This window comes from Eurypyga helias, unplaced genomic scaffold (genome assembly GCF_000690775.1).
Source record: "Eurypyga helias isolate BGI_N326 unplaced genomic scaffold, ASM69077v1 scaffold414, whole genome shotgun sequence".
Lineage (NCBI taxonomy): Eukaryota > Metazoa > Chordata > Aves > Eurypygiformes > Eurypygidae > Eurypyga > Eurypyga helias.
In genome coordinates this window covers 210,627-231,785 of record NW_010248021.1, presented here as the reverse complement: position 1 = coordinate 231,785, position 21,159 = coordinate 210,627, and the positions used below count along the sequence as shown (strand labels likewise).

The window sequence follows — 21,159 nt, the reverse complement described above, 5'->3', positions numbered from 1 at the left end:
AGCCTGTCACCATAGCAGAGGTGCTCGAGCCCTTGGAGCATCTCCATGGCCTCCTCTAGACTCTCTCCAACATCTCTGTGTTCTTCTCCTGTTGGGGACCCAGAGCTGGACACAGAACTGCAGGGGGGGTGTCCCCAGAGCGGAGCAGAGGGTGAGAATCCCCTCCCTCGCCCTGCTGGCCACGCTGCTCTGGATCCAGCCCAGGATCTGGTTGGCTTTCTGGGCTGCCAGTGCACATGGCCAGCTCATGGCCACCTTCTTGCCCACCAGCAACCCCAAGTCCTTCTCCTCAGGGCTGCTGTCAGTCCATCCTCTGCCCAGCCTGTCCTTGTGCTTGGAGTACAGGTTAAAGGTTAAACCAAACTGAAGGTGGATGTAGTTCCTGCTCGTGCTCTGCTGCAGTTCCTGTGTGATTTTGAGCAAGTCAGGAGGGGCCCCATTCTGCAGCCCTGGTGCCTCCTGGGAGCGGTGTAGGCATTGATTAGTTGGCTGTCCACGTGAGCATCGGGTAACACTGGCAACACCGTGCCCTTTCCCTCTTCTTTCTGGAGTGATGCAGTTCCTTTTCCAATCCTGTGCAGGGTAGTATACCAAGTCATTTCTTTTTTTGATAGTACTTGTCAAGTACTGATGAATTCCTGCCTCTCTACCAGTACCTCACTCTTTAATTCTATTCCCATGAAAGTTCCTCCAGGAGTCATCATCTTTTTCTGGATGATCTGGCATGCTGGCTAGAGAGTCTGCGTTAGGGCTCCTTCTGATGGAAAAGCCACAGCATCACCTCTGTGCCCGTTGGATGTCAGAGAACCCACCAAGGAGAGCACCATTATGAAAAAAGTGCCAGTGTCAGGAAATGTCTCACTTGGACCTTGTTAGATCCAAGTCTGAAGCTCAGTTTCAATCGTTCTGCTGCTCCCCAAACTGTAGCGTGTTTATGCCTCCTGAGATGTGCCGCTTTATTTTTATTTTTCCATGCAGCTAGTTACTTCTGTATATGCTCTCTGTGGGTGCTTTTTTCCTGATTCTTTGCCTTGGGTAATGTTTGCATTTCCTCCCAATTTAATATTGTACATCTAATATGATACATCTTTATAGATAAAAAGTAAGAGGCATCCTAAACACTATTACCAGCCTAACACCAGTGCTGGGGTTTTTTTTTCCGAAACTGAACCAGTTTTTTAAAAACTGAGTTTATAAACTGAGCTTGTTTATGTATGTATTAAGTCTTCTGCTTAAATAATTACATACTAAATGTCCTTACAGTTAATATTTTCTTATAAATTCAATTTGTGTCCCTTTACAGTCTTCAGAAGCATCTTCATTTCAGCTGACTAACAAGCCTGTGTCTAATTTTTCTGTTTACAAAAAAGCAGCAGTTTTCCAGACAGTACCTGTTTTATGAGACTGTTTATAGACATCTGTATTTCAAGCAACAGGGATCACGGTCTGTATTTCACCCGTGACTGACACCTGCAAACCATGTAAAATCCTTGCTGAGTGGAACTCTAAACAGGATACCTTCGTTCTTCAGCAAAGATTTTTGCTCCGTGTTGTACCATAATGGGTGACAAAGCAAAACTTAAGAGTGAGTTATTCAACCTCATTTCTTGAGCTCAGTGTACGACCTGTAGCGAAAGCTTTGTTTGGCTTCTGCTTGTTTTGAATTGCTCACAGACTGTGTGTGGTTTCACTACATTATTTAACTTTGGAAATTATTTGCCAAGTAGGTTTTGCAAATTACTTTAGTCTGTAGATTCATGTGCAAATGGTGTGCTGTGAGTTTTCCTGCTGCATGCCGTAGTCCCCTTGAGTAGGTAAGTTTGTGGCTGGTGCCACTGCTCACTGTGGCTCTGAATAAAACCCATCTTGAAAAGCTTCTCACACCCAGGATACGTGACATTCTCGTGAACACATTGCACAGGCAGTAAGGGTAGCACAAAGCTCTCCTGTGGATAGGAGGGGTCCTGCAAATGTGGCATGGGGTCTTCCATGTCTGATCTGCTTGTGGCTGAATGGCAGCGATAGTCCCTCCTAGCGCTCTCTGTTAGCTGCTTTTTTGGTTTGCTGGTGACAACTCCAAAGCTGCTATTAGAAACGGCGCTAAGTGGATATGAAGTGATGATAAATTGATTTTGAAGGAGTCGAGGCCCAAATAGGCCAAAGTTTCAATTTTTTAACTCCCAGTTAAGTTGAAATTAAATTGAAACATACTCGGTTCAAATTAGAAGATGAAATGTTTGATTTAAAAGCCTCGTCAGTCTTTTAAAACAACAAAAAAAGACTTTTTAATTGATTTGGTGTTTCTTCAGTGTAACAACTGAGGTACAGGCACCTGCAAAGTGGGCTGCTGCAACTGTACTTGTTAGCCTAAAGAATTGCTTGCTCAATGTGCATTTTTCTGTTATTGAACAGATTTGCACGCATCTAGCAGAGTAAAATGAAAGCATATGTGCACTGTTGCCCCCAGATGAAAATTACTACAACATTGTATAAAGGTACATATAGAAGACATGATGAGTTAGAGAGAAAACCCCACGAGAGCTTGTGGTTTGTAATGCATGCAAATAAATTTACTCTGGCAAAACTGTCCTAAATTTTTAATTTATGAGTTTGTTAAAATCATGAAAGGGAATTATCCTTTTAATTATAATAGGACAGTTTCCAGATTGCCATGGCAATAGTTAAATTTATTTCCCATAAATTTATTATGATGATAGTGATGACTATTAGCTTTAAATCCCCTTCTTCTTTTCTTTCTTCTCTTTAACTGGAAAGCGTATGATTTTTTCCCAAGGTTAAAGACCAGAAATAAAGGTGCGGGAAGGAAATACGTTTTATGTGAGAGAACAGGTATCATTATGCTACTGATTGTAGTACTGATGGCTCAGTTGGTAGCAATTGCTCAGCTGTTCCACAACTGGAGCAATGATCCAGGTGGATCAAGGACAACTTTGTTACCAGTCAGAAAACAACGGCTCACCCAACTGGTTCTGGTGTCTGTAGGTCTCGTGCTCTTTGCAGGAACGTGGCTATTCCCACATCTGCTTTGAATGTGCACACTCTGTCTGCCTAAACTGTTTGTATGCTCTGCGGGACGTGAGTCACTTCCGTTCTAAGTTTACGTGGAGTATCGTGGTGTGGCTGTTGTGGGGCTGCTGCCTTCCATGTTAGTGAGTCCTCCAATGTTTCCATCGGGGAATGGAGGTACTGGTGGCCATCAAGACGGAAGATGTACCTTCAATAGCCAAACCCTGTGAAGGAGCCACCGCTGTAACAGCCGTCTGATACGTAGGACTGCTTGGCAGTTTGTTTTTGGAATGGTTTCCTAACAGGAATGTGTGCAGGTGTTTAGTGTTCAGCCAGGAAGCTATTAATGCGGTGCCTTATTTCAGATAAAGTTGCTCTAAATCGTGGTATTTATGTGTATTGGCAGTGTTAGGTTAGTGGTTGGACTTGATGGTCTTAAAGATCTTTTCCAACCTAAACCATTCGGTGATCCCATTTTATTGGACTGGTCTGAAATGTTTTGATTGAAACATGCATTCAACAAAGCCTTTAAAAAACCTCAGCCCAGCAGGATATTCTCATACTTGGTTCCTGTGTTTTCTGCTGGGTCAATAATTCTAGATGGAAAAACCCTTCCCATTGACTCTCTGGTCACCCTGGAGTCTGCCAGAGCCTGTCAGCTGTAGCTTGTGTGTTGGCTGCAGGGCCAGAGAGACCTGGGGTCTGGCCAGGAGTCCTGCGGTGAGGCTGCGGTGCTCAGCACGGCAGATCCGTGGTCTGAGACACTGGCACTGGAGGGTGCAGCAGGGCACCGCTGGTGCCTGTGCAACACGAGGGTCACCGCACGTGTGTGTGGCTGCTGCTAGAACCCAATGGGGACTCAGTGTCAAGGAAATAACGCTGCAAACGCCTTCAAGAATGCAAATGGCATCAGCCTTACCTGATTGCTTTGCCTCGTGGAAAATCTGTCCCCGCTGCCTTTGAAGCAGGTGGCCGTGGCTGTTTTTTTCTTGGCAGCTAAGGACATGAGTGCATCTATAGAGTCCGTGACCGAAGGACAGGAATCGTTCTCAAGAGATTATTTATGTACTTACCTTCATCAAAAGCAAACCCACTTCATTAAGCACCCAGGGAATGCAAAAGTGAGGGGAAAAGTGGTTTTCTTGATGAGATAAACACATTACAAGTTACTCATTATACATAAAATAATAGGATACACCACATGTTCCAGGGAGTTCAGGCTGGAAGATGTGTCACCACTGCCATGTTCCTCTCATTTCCTGTGTATTCATCTAAAAGGTACTGATTCAGCCTCTGTAATTGGCTTGTTATACACTTAAAAAAAAAAAAATAGCCCCCAAAATCCACAACACCACTCTTGAAACTTCCTCGCTGAAAGCTGTGCTGTGTGCTCGTATGTGTTTGATTTGAATATGAATCAGAAGAACAAGAACTTGAATTTTCAGTACTCCAATGTGTAGATGAATAGATGAGTAGAGAGAGAGTAAATAAAAACCCTAAGTAAAATAAAAGGCTTGTAATAAGCCTCGTTTTTGTGCACTGCTCCAGGAGCAGAACCATCTGTCCTTTTGCCTCAGACATCATCCCTTTTATTCACATGGTCCTCTCAATTTCAGATTAAAAGGAAAAAAAAAGAAGAGTTTTTAGGGATGCCTCATTATCTGTATTTTCTTTATGGAAACAACTCACAGGGCAACTTGATGTTTACTTCATTGCCTCATATCTGAGCAGGGGCTGCATGGGAAGGAAAGCCTTTTGGAGACATTCTGCAGCTTGCTGTTTTAATTAGACTATTGTCATCTCTTGGCTGCTTGCGGATCTCCAAAGACATCGTGGCCTGCTGGGTTATGCGCTAGACACACGTCTGATTGATCTTGCAGTTTTCCCATCTTGGTTCCTTCATTTCTGGAAGCCAGTTTCCAGTCAGGCCTTGGCTGCTTGGTAAATAAGGGAGAGCAGACATGGTCCGAGTGGATTATTTGTCTTTTCCGTGCTGCCCCTGATTCCACGGCAGGACCTGGGCAGGGCTCTGGCCAGGGAGCTTGGTCCTTTGCTCCCGAGGGCTGAGCTGCAGATGAAGCTCTCGTGTCCCAGGATTGTGTCACTTGTGTGGGACATGGAGCCCTGTTTTCTCCTGAAAGCAGAGGAAGGAGGGGGCTTGTGCTCAGGGAATGGGAGAGTTGCTACCAAATCCAACGTTGGAGCTCACTATGTGCTGCGACACACTTTGTTTAGGGAAAGGTGATGGAGAAGTCAAGTCTAGGAGACAAAAATACGTGAGGAGAGGGGGCTGCAAGACGATGAAGCTTCAACCTTACACTGGTCCCACGAAGCCCTTTGTGTTCTTGGTCCCACAAGCCAAAGGCAAACAGTTTGTACAGACCAGTGTTGAGGTAGTTTAAAGCCGATGGGACTTCAAGTCCCATGTGCGGGGAAAGGAGCCTTTGTCGTGTTTGTTCTGCTTTGCAGGTCTCCTTGGGGCACTCGCATTTTAACTTTCAAACTGAGAATTGTGTTATTTGAAATTAATTTAAAGCAATAGCTCCTGCAGTCACTCACAAATGGTAAAACCCAGTTAAGGCAGTTTGATGAAAACAGGTGCTAGTAAAAAACCTCCATAGGCTGCCTTCGAATCTGCTTCCTGATTTTAGGGGGTTTTCTGCTCTTTCTGCATTCCCTCTGCTGAAAATGATATGCAGCAGTACAAGTCTTGCGGCTAAAGCTGATAATCTACACCCACCTCCCACAGTTGGCTGTGTTTATATGGTGCCCCAGTGAGAAGCATTTTGAAGGGGTGGAATTCTGAAGGTGACAGGTTTGAATAAAAAAGTGCTGAAAAGTACAGATTTCATTTTTTTTAAATAAATTCCCAGTCTCTCTTCCCTCTGATTCTTCACTTCAATAAATATTTCCCTTGATTTCTGAAATCTCTCATTCTTTTCATAAATTCTTCCCAATCTCCTCCGATGTTTCAGTGTATCAGGTTTGCTAGACTTCCTCGATTGTTCCATGGTCCTGTGCTGAGGATGTAATTGTTTCCCCCCAAAATAAACAATGTGGTATTACTTTAAAAGAAGCAGAATTATGCAGTGTCTCTTTCAGTGCCTCCAGTCAAACTGGACAAAACTCATTAACCTGATGTTCCTGTGTTAAAAGCAATTTAAAAACAAATAGGACTCGGAAGCCTCAGAGTGCTGTTTAATACCATGTTGTGGGAAACATGGCAGAAGCTGCATTTCTCTTGTAGCCCAGTTTCAATATTCAGTTTATGAACAGAGGAAAATACCCTCAAGGTTTTTTTGTCTTTCAGAAGTCATTTTTGAAAATGGACTTATTTTAAAAAAAAACACACCCCTCCTGCTCTTCAGACCTAATCTATGTCAAAAGCTAAATTTGACCCATGGTTCCAGATTGGGTGCTGTAAACAGCTTCACAGAGCAGGTAAAAACCCTATAATTGCTCATATGTTTTATTGTCCATGTTTATTGCACTCATAATAATTCACTTTATATTTGTGGTCGAGCTGTTGTGTTTGCCGCTGTCCCCAAAATCATCATTAGAGTGAGCTCAGAAGGGTTCCCCTAAGCTCTGATGGAGTACTGAGGATTACTGTTGGTCATGCTCCCTCTTCAGCTTATGTGGCTTCTTGTGCTTCTTGCTGGTATTTCCCCTTGGGGGGAGGATCCTCTGCATTCCAGGTGTTTCAGAAAGCTGCAGTTTGGTAATGGGTTAATTGGTTAATTAAAAATGAGATTGTAGGGTGTGGTGAAGGGGACTGAGCCAAGGGGACCTGGTGGTGCTGTGAAGAGGAGGTAGAGTGGGAATGGTGAGATGGGGTTGGCTGCCAAATGGCACCAAAAAGGGAAATTGAGGTGCAGGTCCCAGGAGGCAGCACAGAGAGGGATGCTGCAGGGAGCAGCGGGTGTCTCAGGAGACAGAGGTGAGTTTTAAATGAGCAAGGGCAGAAGAGAAGCAAGTTCTGTGCATTTCTAATGCTACCGCAAAGGAGCAAAACCAGAAGGGGATGAATGTTGCCTTCTTCTAGTATGTGAAGCCTTATCAAAAGCAGTTTATCAGCTGATCTCACTTTCAATTATAACCTGCAGAAGCATTGACATAATTAGATGTGCTGTTGTAATCCTTTCAAAACCAAAATATGGGCACGATGCAGCTGATCAGTTGAAGTAGTAGGGAACAGCTAATATATATTTTAATAAGCAATAAGGCTAAAGTGTGTATCTAATGAATTCTAATGGGATCTTGTTTTTCTTAAATTTATCTTGTAAAGGCAGAAGCAAACTTTAAACTTGATAGTCTAGCCAAAATTTATTATATTCTGATTATTACTTTTTAAAATGTATGGTCCTCCTCAGGAAAAAGGATTAGATCTAGATGCAAATAGATGTTGGTCTTTTACCCATGGAAAGCAGCTGTAGAGCTCGCATGGACTTCAGAGGGTTAAAATTCCTGTGTGCTCCTGCCCTGCACTTTGAGGGAGTAATCTCCTAGGTGCTCGGTGCTCAAATAAGTAGTAGGTCTTCCTTTGGTCAGCTGCTGACTCCAAGAGATTTTACAGGGACCTGGACGCTGGACTGGGAGCCTGTTATAATCCCAATCCGGCATGGAGCTGGCCACCAGCTGGTGCAGAGGGGCTGAGGGGAGCGGGCAGCCAGCTGCGGGGGCATGGAGGGGTCTGCCTGGGCACTGCCTGCTGTGGGGCAGGGTGTGCTGGAGCTCAACAAGTCTCTAGGTTAGCTGGGACGGAGCGTGGAGGACCCGCGGTGACACCCTGATCCAGGGGGAGAGCTGGCTATAAAGCCTTTTCATTCCTCTCCTGTTTGATCTAGTTGCTTTGAGTTTTCCCGGTTTAATAAGTTACATATTCGAGGTTTATTGTGATGAAATCTGGCTTTATTTGAGTTGCAAAGGCTTTTGGTCTTCTTTAGGGAGCTCGTTATGAAGAAAAATCGTAGGCAGTGGATGTCAAAGCTCTGGCTGACCCAGGAGATTGTTGTACCTGGTTTAAAAAAATATTAAAAGCAGTCACAGCATGAGCTCTCCTCCTTGTTTTGCAGGGGTTCCACCGGAGCTGGAATTTTCTTCCAGCATAGAGGCTGACCCTGCCTCTTCGGGCATGTTCATGCTGGCTTTGCGCCCTCTCTCCAGACACCGAGGCATCGTGGTTTTCCTTCCATTGGGAATAGCTGGGCAGAGCTCCTTCAAATATCTTGCAGTAAATCCTTTGGTAAATAGATCCTGAGCAAACATCAACACCTAATTTTCCCTCTGTGGGTGGAATGTGAGAACAGGAGCGATGAAAGCTGAGAAACAAATGGATTTCATCCTTCAAGCAGTGTTTTTGCAGGACTGTGGGGCGTTCTGCTCCCTGTCTCCCTGCCTGGTGCACATCACCTGGGAAGCACAAGCCGACCAGCTGAGGGCTGTGCAGGAGGACACCAGGATCTGCAGGGCCCCTTCTCTGATCTATAGAGGTCCCTTCCAACCCTTTCCACTCTGTGAATCTCCCTACGGTTAATTAGCTACAGGGCTTTCCTCTCAGGGTCTGTTAATTCCCATCATCCTTTTTTATCCAGTGTGAAGCGTTGGACTCTGCCAGGCCGCCAGGTTTGCTTTGCAGGGGTTTTGTTCCTGAAGTGTTTTATGTTCAGTCAGGTTGCCCTTTGGATGATTTTTTTCTTTTCCCCTCTTATCTACATCCAAAAACCAACTTCAGGTTGTTCTGTCCTGCTATTTAGCAAAGATAAATTATTTGGGAAGCTGAATTCTCCCAGTTCAGCTGAGTGTCCAGAATAAAATTATAAACACATGAGATAAGATTAATAAGAGCACGGAGCTGCCGGGTGGATATTCCCATTGCTGTATACAAGCTAGACAGCATCCTCCTCCACCAGTTTCCTAATTTGATAAATGCCTTGAGCTGATTTAAAAGTGTGTAGGTTATTTTTAACCATGGTAGCAGAGCCATCTGTATTGTATCTGATGAAGTTCAGTGATAGAGCAAATTGATTTATTCTATCTCCTTACAAGCTATACTAAGCTTTATGTTATAAATAAGCTGGTTTGAAGTACATGATGTCATTGAGCTTGAAAGACTCTAGATAAATTTGTACTTAAAGGGTTTGTGCTTTCTGTATGAATTTAAATTGGCGCAGATGGTTATATCTCTTTTCTGTGTCTGTCTTGTGGACCACAAGCTCTCTGGGGTCAGGATGCCTTTATAGTTGGGTTTGTACAAAACGCGCAGAGGGCCCAAATGCCAGGCTGGTGCTCTCATACGCTGCAGCGGTAGAACAAGAGCAGTCGGCAAAAGCAGAACGCACACCCGACGGTGTTCCGGAGCACGGCTGGGGACTGTGCCCCGACCCCACTGTGCGTTGCTGTAACCTACGGGGAGTGACTGAGGGGCTTGTTTCGCCTGCGCTATGAACGCCCTGGCTGTGGCAGGCGTGTGCCCTGTGCCAAGGCCGGGCTTGGCGGAGGGCAGGTTTGACATCTCTGCTCCGATTTCTGTCCTGGGGGGCATGAGTGGGGCTGTTGGCAGCACAGACCTGGCACTTCTTCCCTTGGCCTTGCTCTGAGGCCACTGGGGCTTCTGTGAAAGCCCGTGGGCAAGGTGCCGGTAGCAGTAAGGTGAGGGAATGAAGGAAATGCTGGGAAGAATACGATAAATCATGTCTTAGCTGACTGCTGACAGCACCAGCAGAAACGGTGCCTTAAATAATGTAGAACTTCAGTAAGGTAGAACTTCTAGAAGAAGTGGACTAGAGTCGCTGTCCTTGTGTTCACGGATAGTTTTTGGGAGACCAGTACTGCAGAGAGGATGCTGCCTAATGAGTGCTGCGTATGGCGCAGATTTCACTGTAATTAAAAAGCAAATGAGCAGTGCTTTAATTGAGATCTGAAGATGAAAAGTTAAAAGCTCAGTATCCTCTATTACTTATTGCCAGACAGGAATTACGTTGCATATGTGTGACAAACCATTGCATTTTAAAAATGGAACCATAAAAGAGCTGCTGTAATTTAAAAGCAGCCAATTTACTAGCAGTGCAGTTTGTAGCTCTGTCACTTGCTAATCAGTCTGTTAAACATAATAGCCATTCTTGTCTGGAGGCAGTTAATCATGTTGTGAATGCACCTATCAGCACGTATTAGAAATACAAGACTTTGGGCAGAGGAATGGATGCGATTACTGCAATCGGTGTCCATTTAGCCACTGTTTTAAACCATGGGTTTCTTTCTTCTTTTCCTCTCAAATAGTCCAGCGGTGACAGAGTTTCTCTCAGAACAAGATGGGAGCACTTGAAAGCGCTGCCGAACTCGGCAGAGGTGCTGGAGTGCAACCTGCTGATGTAAACCCGCCCTGGACCTCTCCCACGCCTGGCTGGCAGGATTTGGGTTTTCACGCCTTTGAGCACGTTCACTGAGGGGCTGGGGACGTGTGTCCGGCGAGGCGTTTGGTAGGTGGCGGGGAGCCGAAGTTGGGGGCATTTGAATTAGAGTTCGAATTTTTTTGCTGTGCATCTCGACGTCAATCGCTGTCGGGGCTCTTGAAGTGTTTTGAAAGGGGTTGTTGAAAAAGCACGAGCGCTGATTGCTTCCCGCATGCCTCCCCCCAGCAACAGGCATAAATACAGCTGTCTCGGAATGCCGGGACGCGACAAAATCGGAGGTTTTCAGCTAAACGGTGTTCCAGGGCTGAGCATATTCTTGTGCGGGGAGGAAGGGAAGTTGGGAGGGCAGCAGAAGAGGGGAGAGAGAACGAGATCCTGGGGAGATTCGGGGAAGAGAGGAGTCCAAGGAGGGTGATTGTGTAAATTCTGCTGTACGTTAACCCTTCGTGTTAGGGATATGGTACGTAGCTGAGTGATGCGCAGTGCGTGCAGGAACCCGTCTCCTTTTCTCAGGAATCCTTTGATCTGACTCTTTGTCTGACAGCTGGTGCTAGTGTGTGGGTAACATCTTTAACAAGGAAGATGAAGAAGCAGAACAATCCTCCCCGTTGTGTGCCTGTAACGGTGGGTGATCAGGGAGTCGTAGGCACCCAGCCAGGATTTTTGTTGCTTTTCTGTTTGGGGGATACACTGCTCTGACTCCCTGAGAAAACGCAGGATGTCCTGAGCGGTGATTCTTCCCGACGAGGCAGTGAGCAGCTCGCCAGGATGCTCAGCCCCAGTCCATCCCAGGCTGCTGAAGAAATGCATTGAAATGAGGTCCCGAGGGGCCATTTTATCAGACAAACAGGGGAGTGGGGAAGGCGGGGTGGAACACCACTTATCCCCTTTCCATTTCTAATTATTCCTTTTCAGAGCCTTAAATGAATTAACCTCACTTATTACTCACTTGTGCCTGAACTCATTTATTTGTGGAATGACCTTAGCTCAGAAAAACATCCAGCAGCCCCCCATTAGCTGTCACTACGCTGGAATTCGTCACGTGTTGGGAAATCATTGTCTTGCAAGTGTGACCAAGTAGTGATTGCCCTTTGCAGAGGTGACCCAGAGACATTCCGTGGTGACCCTTGTGCTGACCTCACTTTCATGCCATTAGAAAGTAATTGTGGAATGGTTTTTAAAAAGAGAAATGTTAAATCCACGCCTCTGCCTTTTGTTATTCGGAGTTATCTTTGCACTTCTAGGGAAATTTGGATTCATTTTTTTAGGACAAAAATAGGTTTTTAATGGGCTGACTGACATTATAGCTTTGAGTTTTGTTGCAAAGATCAGGGCTCTAAGCTGGTCTGGACCAGCTAAGGGTGGAGGTACAAAGAATTACTGCAGGTGGCTCCTTCTGCTCATACTCTGACTGCAGACCCTGATCCACCCCACGTTTGCTCAGCTGGAGTCATTAATCTTGTTTATTAATTAAAACATGGGAAACGGATGTTTATGTCCCAGTTCCACGTTTCTGCTGTCTGTTCAGCGGGTATCAGCAATGACAGGAAAAGCTCAGCTCTTCTCTGAGACATAATTATCAGCCTGTAAAATAAGACAATTTTATGCACACTGTGTGTCTCTCAGGGAAGCGAAGGGGAGAGGAGATCCTGCTTGTGTTAATGTTAATGGGCTGCACTGATCCCTGCCTGAACTTCTTTGAGGATGTTTCATGGACATTTATTCCTTAGCAGAAGTGTGAATTAGCCACAGGACAATCTGCACATTATCTCTCCATCTGAGAGTACCATAGATTCAAAGAAAGGTAGGTCTAATTCATTAGCTGCTTAATCTTGTTTAAATTGGAAGAGAATGTAGGAGGAATAAAATAATTCTTGCCCATGTTCCTATTTTGGTTTGTTCTTTAATTATTTCGTGCGGGTGGTATTGTGGTAGCTGCCACAGCAGACTCATGAGTCCTGTGCACTCTTACCAAGCTCTAGAAAGGAAAACCCCCTGACTTTTTAGATTTCCCATTGTCCTTGCTAGCTGCTTGGCATTCTGTTATTTACTCGTTCATACTGTCTGCCCATTAAGCAAAGGATTAAATTCAAAAGGTGTTGAATTAGGCTTTTTAAATCCTCAAGAGGAGAGCACCATTTGTCACTGTTCCTGGGTATCCTCCAGCACATTAGGTATGTTCCTGTCAGTCTGCAGCTTGTCTCCCCTTTCATTCATAAATTCAGCGCGTGGGGAGTTTGCATCTTTAGATCCCCCCTGCTAGGTTTTTCTCCCCAAGGAGATCCAGCTGTCAACCTCAATTGTAATTCTGAAATCCAAACAGCAACTGAGTTACTGGCAACTTTCTCCTGGGTTTAGCTGGGCTCTTCTTTTCCGATGCATTTGGGGTATCCAAAAGAGGCTGATCATTTAATGCTAATGTCGAGCATATAAAAATCCCAAGGTGTTTAACATGCCAAGGAAACATGGTTGGAAAATGCAGTTTGAGCCATTAGGGTGCATCCAGGCCACCTACCCAAGCTCTGTTCTCCATCCAGGAAGATGAGGAAGCTGTGTACATATGTGTATGTTACATATACGTATTTGTAATTATGCACATAACTGTATGAGTTCCGGAGCTGTCATGTAGAGTCACTCTTCCTGAGACTCACAAGAACTCTGGAAGAGTGTACAGGTAAATGAGACTGTGGCACATCTTCTGTTTCATTGTTGGCTGGGAAAGAGCTCTGAATGAAGCATCTTCAGGTACGCTGGGCGGGTAGCCAACCACATGGTGTAGGGATGGCGGAGGAGCTGAATTAGAGTGGCCTTTTCCTTCTGCCTAATTACCTGCAGGAAACTTATTTCCTTGGCTGTTGTAGTGGCGTTATGGATAGACCCAGAGTCTGTCCCATTGCATTGCAGCGAGTCACCATGGCTTTCCGGGCAGTAACTTTTAGGGTCTATTCCCTGTCTCCACCGTCGAGTGTCTGGATGCCTCCGACCCGCTGCTCGATTTTCTCTGAAGCCAAGTGAGCTGTTTGCGGCGTTGGCTTTAGGTGCAGCCAGGCTCAAGACACCCGTGCCTTGGGCGACTCACCTGCAGCACAGCCCAGGGTAGAGTAGTGCCTCCCAGAGCTGTGTTCTTGTTCTTTTAAAGGCCTTTTGAAAGTCTGTGAAGGGAGGGTCTTTGTATGTGAGTTCCTGCATTGCAAAGATGATATATCACTGATTTATGATCTCGAATATTCAGTCATTGGTTCTTTGAAAATCCATCTCTGCTTTAGAATTTATTTCAGCTGCTTGCACAGCAACGTTGGTAATGCACCATGTGATTATGGTATGCAAATATGTAAGAGTTTCTGAATAGTTAAAGAAAAATTATAATCACCCTTTGGGCTGTTGATATTTATTAAATGTTTGGGATTCAGCATAAATCTTTCACATAAAATCATTCTTATTTTTTAAACAACAATAGCTCCCTCTATATTTGCTTCCAACATTGGCTAAACCCTGGCCCCAATTTCTTACTGGACGCATTTGTCATGTTCCCCAGCAAGATGTTTTCTCCTGGCACAGAAGCTTTATTTTAAGAAATACACAGCACAGCAATAAAGAGGTTCTAAACAGTAATCAGAAAAATATTCCAGTACAGTTAAAATGCTTTTTAAAACCCAAAAACATTACATGCTGTTGCAGAAGGGAAGAGTCATGAGAAAGGAACAAATGGACGCCCAGTGCCCCAGCAATACATGTACCAGTGGAACCCACCAATTACACCCATACTGAATTTGGTCTTAAAAGTCCTGTTTTGTTAAAGGCTAACTAAAACAGTATCTAAGGACTCTTTTACCAGAAGAATTTCTGTACGCTGGCACAAGGGTGGAAGCAAATAAAAATAATTGAAGCAATTGTCTCAGTCGTCTCCAGGGTTGTCATGATGATGTTGATAAAATCAAATAAAGTGGAAGTTATTGCAAGTTGTTAGTGAGCAGTGCAGTTGTGAATTGGCAGTGGAAGGAGCTGAAGAGCTTAAAAGGTTTGCTCATTATCTAGATTTATTGTTTTCAGTTGTGGGAAAACGTTGGCTAAGCAAAATAACGTGAATAATATCGGGTCTTGGTGGTGTGTTTTGAACAAAAATGTTTTCTTCTCATTTTTTTATGGCTTTTACTGGATTATTAAAACTGCTGTGTCAATCCATACATTCTTAACGGATTTAGCAGCTTGGTTTTATCCTCTGTAGCCATTTACATTGCCCATGCATCTGTGAAGAGCATTAATTTTTATGGCAGCGAAAGAAAAACAAGATCAGGCACCAAGAAATACTTTGAAAAAGTCTGTAGTTGGTATGAAGGAAATGGGTCAACAGAGCAAGCTCTCAGTTAGACAGCAGAGCAAAATGCAAATTGTGATTTTTTGAAATGCATCATGAGAGGAAACCAAGCAAACCTTTTCCATCCCTGCAGATTTACTTGCAACCTCCCATCCATCCTGTCCTTGTGCAAGTCCTCTTTCTTTGGGACTTGCCCTTCTGAGCTGTGGCATGGAAGAAGAGTAAGCCAAGCCTTTGTGCCTGTCTTGCACCCCAACTGTCCGGTTTCCCTCAGCAAAACAAAAACCTTTGAGTGCTACGCAGCAAGGGGCAGTGGCACTGTGTCATCGCAGTGTTTTCATTGATGCAAAAGCTTGCAGAAATAGGATGCACAGGTACCTTGCCCTAGCTCCTAGGGATGCTCATCCACACTGCAGCAGGGATACCTGCACTCGTTTATGCAGAGCTCTCGCCAAGCCTGTCTCCAGTGCTCCTCAGGATGAGGCCCATTGTCACCAAATTTCTCAGGGAGAACAGTGTGAGTAGGCTGCTTCCAAGCCTGTGTACAGCTTTGTGCTCTTACAGCCTCCTGAAGATGATACATGCCGGGAGAAAAGGCGTTTGGCTGGCAGGTTTAACATCCATCATCATCATCAAGTCAAACTTGCACGTAACACAAGGTGTGGCCGCTTCATCCCAGTACGTTGTTCTCTAGTAGGATCCGTGCTTAAGGATGTTGTAGCTGCTAGAAGAATCCCTGCCTTTAAAGGCATTGCCCAGTGCCCACGTTCAGGAGAGCAGCACTCGTCAAAGCGTGCGGGCTGACCGTATGCAAACCTTCGCGCTTCAGAAACTGGATGCTGCTCCGTTAGTGGGTGTTTGTTCTCATTTCCTTCAGCTTGGGCTGCTGGGATCTTAATTTCCTTAGGGGGAGAAGGTCAGGACCTTTAATCTGGATCTTTTCCCCAAGAGGTCCTGGCCATCTGCTGCTTTATTTGACTTCAGCAGGAAATTAGGGTCTTGAGCATTTCCAATCAGTCGTTGAAAAGCCTCCTCTTGTAAGTGTTTGCTCTTCAGTAAACCCTACTTATGAAATTAATCCTCTTGAGATCACAGGAGTGAGACCTGTATTACTGAAATATTTTATAAACTAATGTACCTTGCTTATATAATCCTGTGCTCATTGAATTTGGTGACAATTTGTCAGAGAGAGTAAGAATTGATCATTATTAACCTTGAGAAGATGCTCAAGCAACACGATACCAGACATTTTATTATTTTCAATTACCTAGTGTCTGCTCCAGTTTTTTAGGGTTTTGTTTACCCTGCTGTGGGCCTCACAAACAGATTGCCATTTACTGAAAACATTATTTTATAAATGAGTGAAACTCATGATTTCCTGTAATAGCCAACTGCACTAATAGAAGGGTCTGACTTTTGTCAACTCGATTGTTGATGAGCTGGCAGCGGGCGCAGCAAACCCTCCGTGCGCCTCCGGCACGCCCCGCTGGAACGCACGGCAAAGTGCCCTGCCCTGTCACCCTCACCGAGGCCTTCTGCGTATTTCATTCTCTCTACAAATGTATGGGGCAGGCTCTTCAGTTTGGACAGCAGTGTAAATCTTTCTGAATAGCTAATAATAGCCATTTGTTTATTTAAGGTAAGTACTAACTATTTAGACTGTCACTGCCATCATAACATCAATCACTGTGTATCATTCCAGTACTTAATTCAATAATTCCCTGCTTTACTTAGACAAAAATTAGGGATAAATTAAATTCAGTAATATTTCAATGCCAGGTGATTTTGTAGTACTAAAAACTCAAACATTAGAGCTATTTGAGGAAACCCTTCTTCCCTGTGAGGGTGACAGAGCACTGAGCAGGCTGCCCAGAGAGGTGGTGGAGTCTCCTTCCCTGGAGACTTTCCAAAGCCGCCTGGACTTGTTCCTGTGGGATCTACTCTAGGGGATCCTGCTCTGGCAGGGGGGTTGGACTAGATGAGCTCTAGAGGTCCCTTCCAACCCCTTCTACTCTGTGACTCTGTGAATGGTGGACCTTCATAGTAACCCTGTCTGTCTTGAACTGGGGAGCCCAGAAACTGGATGCAGCACTCTAGATGTGGCCTCACTGGGCAGAGTAGAGGGGGAGGATCACCCCCCTTGACCTGCTAGCCATGCTCAGTGCCTCCCACGATACCACTGGCCTTGGGCACAGGTCACATGGACAGCTGTTGGTCCCCCAGGTCTCTCTGCAGAGCTGCTTTCCGGTAGGTCACCCCCCACCAGTACCGGTGCAAGGAGTCATTCCTCCTTTATGAGAGATATATGAGGCTAGACAGCAGGAAATTGTGTGGAAATCTCAAGGTTTTGGGGGTTCTCCTAGTATGTAGCAGAGGCTGTAGTGTGAAAGTGCACAAATAGGATTATAAATTGCAATTTGAAGAAGAGAGATGACTTGCTGGAGTTTGGGAGAGGAAATAAATCCAAGCCCATGGTTTCTTTTTCTCCTCTCACCAGAAAGAAAAATGTGTAATGAATGTCTCATGTCTGAAACACTGGGCTGGATTCATCAAAGGGAGTTAGTAATTACCAAATTGGGAGAATCATGAAGCGCTTTTCTAAATTTGAAAGGCTCATCAAGAATAGATCAGGAGCAAGCAAAATTAATAGTTATGAACTCATTTCCATAGAAATGGACTTATTAGCAAGCATGCCAGCTGCCTAAAATTATAAGGTCTTTTCCTTGTGCTTGCAGGAAATAATCTTTTTTTATAAAAGTAATTTTGACTTTTTATTTTTTATTGCTCCTCTAAACTAGGGTTTGGCAAAATCCTTCTAAACTGGGAAAAGACTTCACTGGGCAATAGAAACATTTAACTGAAAAGAGGAGAAAGATGTGGAAAAGAGAAGTGATTTATGGTCCTTGGATTCCACCAGACTCTTTCCAATAGCGCAAACTTATTTAAGAGAAAAATGGAATAAGTCTCAAGAAAAAGCTGAAAAATCTGTATAGGATAAAGTTTGGTTTAGTGGGGTTTAATGGCTGGTAAGAGGATGAGTTACAGTCGTTTCCTCTGCTGGTGAATTTTCCCACTGGTAGCATTTTGTCTTCACCAGGCGGTTGCAGATCGACAGTGACTAAAAAGACCAACATATTGGCCACCAGCTACAAACCAGGTAAAAACTGAAGACCTGCCGTGGCAGGGTGGAACGACTCCTTTTCAAAAGGCTGATAGTGTAATGCTGCATAGCCAGGAGAGAGATTCAGATACGGGTGTTGCGAGGTGGATTTATCAGCTAATGGTGCTGACAAAGTAAATGCTAACCTTTAAGGTCTTGATTATGGCTTAATTTATCTCTGGTTTTGCTGTAGCAGCCTCCATTGATTGCCGTGGAAAAAGGCAGTGGTCTCCCACACGGTACCAGAGGATGGTTAATAAATTGCAAGAATTCTGACTCTAGTACCAATCTTCCTGCCAGGAAAGAAGCCCCAGAAAGGTGAGATACGCAGCAGCTGGTAGGAAGGCACTAGTCTGAGCAAGAAGAAAATTTGCTTTCCAGGTTTTATCAAGGGTTTGTTGTAGTTGTGACCTGGGAAGAGGCTCAGCAAGGGTGGATTAGTCTGTGGGGTACTCTGTGCCTCAGATACAGGGACACTTGGTGTTGCTTGAAAGCTGAACCTTTGTCCTAAAGAGAAAAATAGGGAAAACGTCATTTTAGAGAAAATTCATTGACCTGCAGTTTCAAAGGTAACTGGAATCTGCTGGTGAATGAAGGAGTCCAGAAAGTTGAATGCTGGTTTGCTAAAGCTCTACACTCCGTGGGGAAACTCCGTAAGTGAACGATGGTTGGGTACAGCGAGTCCATCTCTTTCACCAAAGATCCAGGTGCAAAGTGGATCCTTCGTGAGTCAATGTTATTAAGTCATGCTGCGTGATTTGCTTCTGAGATGAAGCAGAAAACATTTGACAAGCCACGTTGTTTATCCAGGTGATGATGAGGATTCTCTTTGGAACCAGGATCAAGGACGTCCTGAGTCCTGGGAGAGCTGGGAAGTCAGCTTGCTGCGGTTCCTACGTCAGTATTAGATCTGGGGAAGATTTATGTATGCGAGTTGCTGCTCTTTTCTAGATGTACAGAGGCTCACTTCTAATCCAGCAGTGTATAACCATGTCTGTCTTTAAACTTCCGTCTTTTATAGCTGTATCGCTGCGCTGAGGATACAGTGAAGGTCTTTGCGTATTTACAGGCACAAGAGTCATTTTACTCCCTGGCAATTGCTGCTGCTTGCTGTACAGGCAAGACACACATGACCTTTTCTTAGGGAGACCTGAATCCCAGCTGGTCTTAAAAATAGAAACCCACTGTTACAGTTACATTTTGGATTGGTAAAAAGAAAACAGGAAAGGAATAACTGAAGGCATGATGGACCAAGCTTAAAGAAGTGCTGATCAGTGGGACATGTGGAGTGGATTAATCAGTGCAGACTAACCTGACGTGTTATTTCAGTGGTGAATCTGAAGCAAAATCCTCCATCAGTGGTTTTGTTCTGAATTTGAAACCGCTTGTGGATGGTTTGGGGAGTGTCAACTCTTGACTTGAGCAGATTGAACCTCAACTGCAGATCTAAACATACCTTGATAGGCCCAATAGCTAGAATCCATAGCTAGTGTAGAGCTTACCTCTAAATGGTATTTCTGTGTTGTGAGGAAATTAATTGGATGTAACTTAGATAAAACGAACTGCCAGAAGTGATACGCAGAAAACTATGAAGTTGAGCACTCTGCTGTGGTGCCTGTAGTGGTTATGTTTTTAACAGAACTGGTTTAATTACATCCCTAGTATTGTGTAATAATACTTGTCTTAAATGTTTTTTTGCTGATTGTCTGGTTGGCCACCCAAAAGATGCCTTAATAGCTTCTAGTTTTGCCTGGAGGTGGATATTATCTTCTGGCAGCGTGAAAAATATTTATCCTCCAGGCATTGAAGCATATGTTTGTGTTGTTTGTTGTCAGAAAGGAAACATGAAAATCAATAATTCCCGTTCAGATTTTTTTTTTTTCCTTTACAATGCGCCTTTGAAAACATATGGCAAAACCAGCTTCTGCCTCTGTGCAGTTGGGAGGAGGAAAAGGATGTTTTAAGTCCCTGTTCCTCATAGCAGCAGGCTAAAACCTTCTCTGAGCACAGCTCTTGGAGTCGCTGCTGTAGGGTAAGGGCACACAACTAATGGACCGCAGGGTGGGATGGAGGATGCGGTTAGAGGATGCATCGTTACTGCCTGCATGCAAGGATGCTTCCCTACAATGGGAACAAGCTACCTCATGCTCACAGTACGAGCACATTCAAATTGTTACAGAAGGGCTGAGCATGCTGCAGATTCAGATTTTAACCTGTTTTATGAGCATGTACCCTGAAACCTCAGTAATATTGAGAAACACAGGCTGTGTCTTCAACGGAATGTGATTGAGCAGTTGGGTCTGCCGTCAGGCTCTCTGGCTTTCCATCCTGCCTCCGTGCTTTGTAAGCTGCATCAGGTCTCCACACTGCAGGTCTCTGTCTGGGAAATTGGGGCAGGAACTTGCGTGCCGCTTCATCAAGTACCTTAATTTTTGTGGAAGTAAAACGCTGGATGAGCAAGGGTCTGTTTTCTAAACAGGTCCCTGCTGTGGATGTGCTGAGTGCTGCTGGTGAAATCTCAGTGTCTGTTTTCTTCTCTATAACATGAAGATAAGATCTGTCTTTCTAACCTGAGGATTAATTATTAATATTTACATAGTGCTGGACCAGAGGAGAGTGCATGTGGTGTTGTTACCAAAAGAAGCAGAAGTAATCTTTAAATACAGTTTTGGATGCTGTGCGTTCACATCCATTTCTTTACCTTTACACTTTTATAGCCAGATGAGACATATATCACGATCGCTGTAGAATTACAATTCTGTGCCACCGATGAAAAGAATGTTTCCATGAACTGAAAATAAGGATAACACCCCTGTGTCTTGTCATGTATAATTTCTGCAAATCCATTTTTTTACTGAGATACAGACAAGTTTGGGTTTGAAACGTTTCCCCCACCCCCCCACCCCCTTTTCCAAGGACTCGTTTCTGATACAGCATGAGGAATGGCCAAGTGTTCTGTTGTTTTGGAGCATCAGCGTTTGCAGCAACAACATTATAATAATGCTGTATTAAATAATTCAGCAACATCTGTGCAATGCAGTTCCAAGGGTTTGGGGCTTATTCTGTAAGTTCATTGTGGTTATGGAGTATGAATGCCTGAATTTAATGGGAAAAACTCGCATTTCAGGCGATGGAAAGCTATTGTGTCACCTTATCTACAGATATAGCTGCTGCCCACCGTGTAGTTTGATTTAGGTCTCTGTCAGTATCTCGAGTCTGCATGTTGAATTTAATGGTGAATGTCC

The 21,159-nt window shown here is 44.4% G+C and overlaps 1 protein-coding gene across 1 annotated transcript in view; it reads left to right on the top strand.

Annotated features, from left to right (window-relative positions):
- The window catches only part of TMEM132B (transmembrane protein 132B), a 210,470-nt gene that overhangs the window by 123,975 nt on the left and 65,336 nt on the right, over positions 1 to 21,159 (top strand). The gene's annotated exons all lie outside the window — the stretch shown is intronic.